The 6,986-nt window shown below is 48.8% G+C and overlaps 1 long non-coding RNA gene across 1 annotated transcript; it reads right to left on the reverse strand.

Annotated features, from left to right (window-relative positions):
- Nucleotides 1-959: 959 nt before the first annotated feature.
- LOC139039016 (uncharacterized) lies at nucleotides 960-5,607 on the reverse strand. The gene is made up of 3 exons (XR_011492127.1): nucleotides 4,616-5,607; nucleotides 4,409-4,514; nucleotides 960-1,799 (listed from the first exon to the last, which is right to left on the reverse strand). It is a non-coding gene; the product is annotated as an uncharacterized lncRNA (long non-coding RNA).
- Nucleotides 5,608-6,986: the final 1,379 nt, after the last annotated feature.

Here is a 6,986-nt window from a genome sequence, read left to right on the forward strand (position 1 = left end):
AAAAAGGCATTTTTAAATTAAAAAAGAAATGTGTATATATTTGGTAAGCAGGCAAAGGAGTTTGGGGCCAACAGACTATGAATCTTGTAGAAATTTGGGAAGAAAGACTTTTCCCGAGGCCAAAAAAAAAAAAAGTCCCCTAGTCTATGAGAAGGAAGATGGAGAGAACAAAGAGAGCACTCTGGAGACGCTAAGAGCAGATGGAATTATGAACCCCGGGGGGTTAGGTCCCCAGAATGATAGATGTTGGTGCTTCTAGGCAGTCAGGACCATCTCCCAAAAGATGCCCAGGTCTTCAGCATGCAGAGAACTGGAGGGACCCAGAGGGGCCGTGGGACAGGAAAGACCTGTGAAGATGGATATCGGATGATGTCTTGCACTGCTTGAGGTGCTTGAGAAAGTGTGAACCCCAGAAGGTGCACTTGGAAGCTCAGGGTCGGAAACTGGGATGGTCAAAGACACGACTGTTTTGCTTCTTGAACCCCTGAAACGTAGAGTTAACAGAAGCCAAGATGAGAATGAATTACTGCTGGGGGCAGGGGGCCAGATCATCGGGTAGGTATGATGGTGTATTGAAAGTATCATCATGGGCTGATTCATATCAAGAGTGCTGCTAATTTTTGCGTTTTTATTTTCTATCTGGATGAAAAACTCCCCATTTTTGTATTGTGGCAGAACAAACAGAATTGTGCCATTCACAATTTGTGTGAGTTATGTTGTGTATTTTTGTATGGCTCTGGCATGTTTCTGTCTGTTATGGCTTTCTTCCCTTTTGGAAGGTCTGGAGGAATGTACTCTTTCACTTCACCCCTAAATTAGTTTGGTGCTGTGTTTATTTTTAAAAAGTCTTTATTGAATTATTTACAAGATTCAAATGTACAACATTTACACTATTGCTTCTGCTTTTTATGTTTTATGTAAATATTTACAAATTTACAATATTGATTCTGCTTTTTATGTTTTGTTTTCTGGCTGGGAGGCATGTGGGATCTTACCTCCCTAACTGGGGGTCAAACCCACAGCCCCTGCATTGGAAGGCGAAGGGAAGTCCCTGGTGCTGTGTTTATAGTGGGGACAGCATGTTCATCATGAGACCCTGGCGGATGGGGGATGGTGGTTCCTGTAGCTTTCTTTCAGGTGCTTGGTGCTTGGTGGGTTGACTGTGAAGACTGCAAAGACCACACTGTCTTTATGTACAGGAGCAACTGGCTGGACTCTGCAAGGCGAAAGTGCCCCGAGGAAACCCGAGATTGCCTTCCAGGGAGAAGGAAGCACGCTTATTGGCTTAGTAAATACCTTGGCGCTGCACTGCCCTTGGTTTTCCGGAGTTCACATTCCTGGACCCAACTTTTCCCAGGATGGTTGGAATATGGAGAAAGAGAAAAACAAAACAAAACAACCCACAACAGCCCAGTACCCTGGCTGTAGCCCATGTGGATTCTGCCTCCCAGTTCTCCCAGAGCAGATTCCCCACCCAAATACCAGACTGCTGGATCTGCAGGACTCCGTGTGTGCGTGTGCACACGTGTGCGTGAGCGTGGCAGACCCAGGAGAAGTGGGAGGGTGTAACAGGAAGGCAAGCTGCACGGCTGGCTCCCGCTGTGTTGACTTAGCGAGTCTGGCTGCAAAGCCAAGGCCTTTGGAAAAAGCACGGCCTCCCAGCTTCCGGCAGTTTCTGTGGCGCTGGTTCCAGGACTCAGCTAGATCTTGCAGGTGTTGATGGGCAGGAGGAGAGTTCAGCTGGGTCCCAGGGCACCAAGGTTGAGAGGGTCCCACCAGGATGTGTCCTCACTCAGGGCCTGGGGAGTAAAACACAGCCACAGTTTCAGGGGAAGGCATTTCTCTCCATCTTACAGGGTTCTCCGGTCCTCCCACTTTGAGTCAGAGAGAGGTTTCCCCAGAAAGTTTCCCCGTTTCTGCCATTGCAAGGTACAGTTGGCTTTCCTTTTCTTCTTTTCCCCCCGCCTTTCCGGTGAGGTGATTGTGATTTCAAAAGCCATTTCCTCTGACAGCTTCTCGTGAGCTGTTGAACAAATGTGGCAGATAGACCTTAGAGCCATGTGTTTGGCAACTCAAGGCAGGCGCCTGAATCTCTGCGGGCTGCCGCCTGTAGCCTTACCCCATTCCTCCAGCAGGTGGCAGTACAGACCCATCCACACGCTGTGTGCCCTGTGACTGGCGGGGAGGGCCAGGGGCCCTGGAGGAGCCGCTCAGCTGGCTCAGGGTTACCTTCCTGTTAGTGGGCTTCCTGCTGATCAGCAGACTCACCTGTGAGTTCACGGGCAGGATTTACTCCTGATTTGTTAGAGGATTTCTCTCAGAAAAGGTTATTTTGAAATTTAGGGTAAGAGCCATCATCACCTACCCATGCCCCCCACCCCAACACCCACCCCAGAGCCTGGCACATAGTAAGTGCTTAATGTATGCTTGCTGACTTCAACCAAAGTGTGCGTATGTACGCAGGAAAGTCAAATGCATCGTGCTACATCCCTCTGCCAGATGACACCTTCGGTGGTTTTTCTTACAAAGCTTATAATTCTTGTTTTACAGAAAGAGACACTGAGGCTCAGGGAGGTAAGAGAACTGGCCAAAAGTCACAAAGAGGAGAGATCGTGACGGAAGTCATCTGACTCCCAAGTTTTCGGACTTGTATGCTTGCTCTACTGGGATGGGAAACATCTAGATTTAGCTAAAGCCTAGCCTTCTCAGGTGGTGCTAGTGGTAAAGAATCTGCCTGCCAATGCAGGAGAACTGGGTTCAATCCCTGGGTTGAGAAGATTCCCCGGGAGAAGGGAAAGGCTACCCACTCCAGTGTTCTGGCCTGGAGAATTCCACGGACTGTATAGTCGCAGAGTTGGACACGACTGAGCGACTTTCACTTTCTAGGCTTTCCAGGGGGCGCTAGTGGTAAAGAAACTGTCTGCCAATGCAGGAGATATGAGAGACACCGGTTCAATCTCTGGTTCGGGGAGATCCCCCAGAGGAGGGCATGGCAACCCACTCCAGCATTCTTGCCTGGGGAATCCCATGGACACAGGAGCCTGGCAGGCTATAGTCCGTGGTTCGCAAAGAACTGGACATGACTGAATTAACTTAGCATGCAGGATGAATTTTGTTTCAGAAAAACCAGGAGAATCCCACGTAGCCTCTATCTTTACTCATCTATTCCTGATCGCCTGCTACATACTGTCTACTCAGGATGGAATGGTTCCTGCTTTCAGGGAGCCCAGAGTCTATGGGGAAGCTGACAGCACAGACATGGACCCTTCTATCACCGAGGGAGAACTATGTAGGCCCAGGGTATGGTGGGAACCCTGACGAAGGAGTGACAGGTCAAGGAGACCCCTAAAAGGAGAGAACCTAGAAGCTGAGAGCTAGAGAACTTGGCCATGAAGTGGGTGGAGGATCAGCCAGGCAGAGGGTGCTTTGTGTAGAGAAGCCTCCAGGTGTGAGAAGGTCTCATGTATTTGGGGACATGGTGAGGGATGAGGTCAGGTAAGCAAGTAGTCCTTGAAAGATATGCCAAGAAGCTTGAAGGGTTCTGAGCAGGAATGTGTGATAGGCAGATTTTCATTTTCAAAAGAACCTCCTAATTCTTGGTGAGAGGAGGCTGAGACCCAAGCCAGGGAGGCCAGTCTTGGGGCTGTAATCTAGTTAAGGGAGGATGGGAGCCTAAACTAGGGTGACAGCTCTAGAGATGGATGGGGAGGAACAGATAGGGACTATGTATTTAAGGGGGACAGGTCTCCTGTAAGGGTACAGTGAGGGAGAGGAAAGAGTCTGGGCTGACCTTGAGGGCCATCCTGGTTTGGAGAACCAGGTGGATGGAATGGTCTCTAAAGAGTCAGTGATCACTAGATTTATAAGACCTTTCACACCCACTATTTCAAGAGGAAGGTGCTCCTTGTTCCAGATGTTCAACTTTGCTCTCAGGGTTTGGAGGACTCCCCCCGGGGGCGCTGTGTAGCCCTCCACCTTGAACTTCGCCTGTGAAGGTCACATGTCAAGGGCACCCTCTGTCCTTCCTGCGCTCAGAGAGCAGATGTTCAGAGATGGCCCCTTTCTTGCACGTGGTGTGTGGGGTGGACACTCTGGATGCCTCACTTAACATCTGTGGCCCTCCTCTTGATGACCACCCCTTTCTTGTGCCGCTTGTGGACCTTGGGGGAAGCTAACTCTGCCCCTGGGCGTAGGGGTGGGGCCCGGGGATCAGGCCTAAGTTGATCTGTATTTCCTGTCTTCTGTATTCATCTCCTAGGCTTGCGTAACAAATAACTATGACCTTGGTGGTGTAAGACAACAGAAATGAATTTTCTTGTAGTTCTGGAGTCCAGGAGTTCAAAATCAAGTTATTGGCAGGGCTGGAGCCCCTGAGGCTCTAGCAGAGATGCTGTTTCTTGACCTTCACCTTGTGCGGGTGGCCGGCATCCTTGGCTTGTAGCTACTCATCCCAGGCACTGCCTTACTTCTCCATCCGTGCCTGTCTTCTCCTCTTCTGTCTCTCATAAGGGTACCTGTCATCAGATTTAGGGCCCACTGGGTTATCCTGGATGACCTCATCACAAGATCCTGAATTGCATCTACAAACACCCTTTTCCCAAATAAGGTCACTTACCCAGGTCCAGGGGTTAGGACGGAGGCATATCTTTTGGGAGACTGCCATTTAACCCACTACAGCCTCCGTGGGTGGCCAGACAATGAAATTGGGACCAAGGTGACATCATCGAGCCCCTGTGGACCAACCCGGAAGCCTGCCTGCTGCAGGACTTCCGGTTATGTAATTCAATAAATCCTCCTAACTGCTTTCAGCCAACATGACATGACTTTCCCGCCGTCTCTTGCTGCTGAATGTGCCCTGGCTGACACGTGTGTCCATTTGGAGTCCTGCATGCCAGCAGTGGGATGTGGGGGAGAGATCGCAGTGGTTGGAATTCTCCTCTGGGCTCTATTGTTGACACTGTGTGTGACCTTGGGCAGACCACAGGCTCGCTGACCATGGGCTTGAATGCGTAAATGGGGCCCTTGTCTCTGTAAAAAGCTCTTCAAAATGGAAGCCACTGTGGTTTCTGTTGTTATGCCCTCTGCATTCCAAGAAAGACGTAACAGAACTGGAAAAGGGCCAGATAATGGAGTGACGCACGGCTTTTACCATCAGGGCAAGCTCCACAGTGAGACTTCTCTCACAGGGAAAGATGGAGTTTGAGGAGGAGATGGAACTACAGTCTTTTTGTATATAAGGCATAGCCACAAGGCAGAACGGGAGTCCTTGGAAGCCTAGGGTGCTCTTTCGAAAGTTTGGGAAGTTGTTTCAGGGCAAACCACAGAAAGCAGCTCCTTTCAATGGCGGAGAGATGGGCTGGAGGCCCGTGGGCATCGCGGTGCCCTGCACGTGGCGTCAGGGAGCCCTGCCTCCCACTCCTGGCCCCAGCGGTGTGACGGTGCGCCATCTTCTCTGCTCTCCGAGTCTGCTCGCCAGTAAACTGGGGGCAAGGAGCCTGGTAATACGCCAGGAGTGAACGTCCACAGACTCACCACTGACCTCCCTGCCTCCCCCGCCCCTTCAACCCAGCGCTGACAACCCTGTGATCAGCTTCCGGCTTCTTACAAGTTCCGGTCACCGGCTGGCGGCCGGACTCACCGCGCATGCGCACGCGCATGCGTGAGGTCGCCTCCCTTACTGAGACCCACTGAAGCAATTCTCTCCTACCTGTCTGACATCGTCTGTTTCTCTTTCCTCACCAGATCATTCTGCTTAGAGTGTGCACAGAAACCACTGTCATTTCTCCCAGCTGAAGACAACCCTCCCTTAATCCCGCTTCTCCATCTGACTCCTGCCCACTTGCTCAGCCCCGCTCTGCAGCAAGACGCCTTGCAAGTGTTGTCTGTAGTTGTCTCTTTTGCTCAATGAATCTGTACAAAAGGAGCACACTCGTGTAATTACCTTCTGGGTTTTTTAAAAGAAGGACTATTATCAGTACCCCCGGAAGCCCTGTCCTCCTCCCAGTAACTTACCCCTCCCCACACCCCAGTATAACCACTATCCAGACTTAACAACACCATAGATGAGTTTTATCATTTTTAAATTTGGCTGCAGTGAAATATTTATAAAATGTACCATCTTAAACTTTTCGAAGAATGCAATTCAATGGCATGGAGTACACTCACGATGTTGTGCAGCCTTCAGCACGACCTAGTTTTAGGACCTTTTCATGACTTCAGAAGGAAACCCACACCCATTAGAGCTCCCCAGCCCCCATTCTCCTGAGCCCTTGGCGACCACTGATGTGCTTTATGTCTCCATGGACTTGCCTCTTCTAGACATTTCATGTAAATGGAATCACACGATTCATGGCCTTTTATGTCTGGTGTCTCTCACTTAGCAAGACGTTTTCAAGGTTCACCCGTGTTGTAGCATGTGTCAGTGGCTTATTCCTTTTTTATGGCTGAATAGCATTCCACTGTATTTCTGCACCACATTTCTTTATCCATTCATCAGGTGATGGACGTATGGGTTGTTTCCACCTTTTTGCCATCTTGAACAGTGCTGCTATGAACATTCATGCACAGCTTTTTGTTTCAGCACCAATTTTATCTGTTTTCAAACTTTTAAGTTGGTCACATGATACATACGCTTTTTTTTTTTTTTAAAAAGAATCAGTTATTTTAAATTGAAGTATAGTTTACTTGCAATGTCTCAGGTGCATAGAAAAATGATTTTACATATATATATTCTTTTTCAGATTCTTTCCATTATAGGTTATTACAGGATATTGACTGTAGTTCCCCATGCTATACAGTGGGTCCTTGTTATCTATTTTATATATAATAGTGTGTATCTATTAACACCAAACTCCGATTTGTCCCTTCTTCTCCCCCTTCGGTAACCATTTGTTTTCTAAACCTGTGAGTCTGTTTCTGTTTTGTAAATAAGTTCATTTGTATCATTTTTTACATTCCACATATAAATGATATCATATGATATTTGT

Source organism: Odocoileus virginianus, chromosome 17, assembly GCF_023699985.2.
Source record: "Odocoileus virginianus isolate 20LAN1187 ecotype Illinois chromosome 17, Ovbor_1.2, whole genome shotgun sequence".
NCBI lineage: Eukaryota > Metazoa > Chordata > Mammalia > Artiodactyla > Cervidae > Odocoileus > Odocoileus virginianus.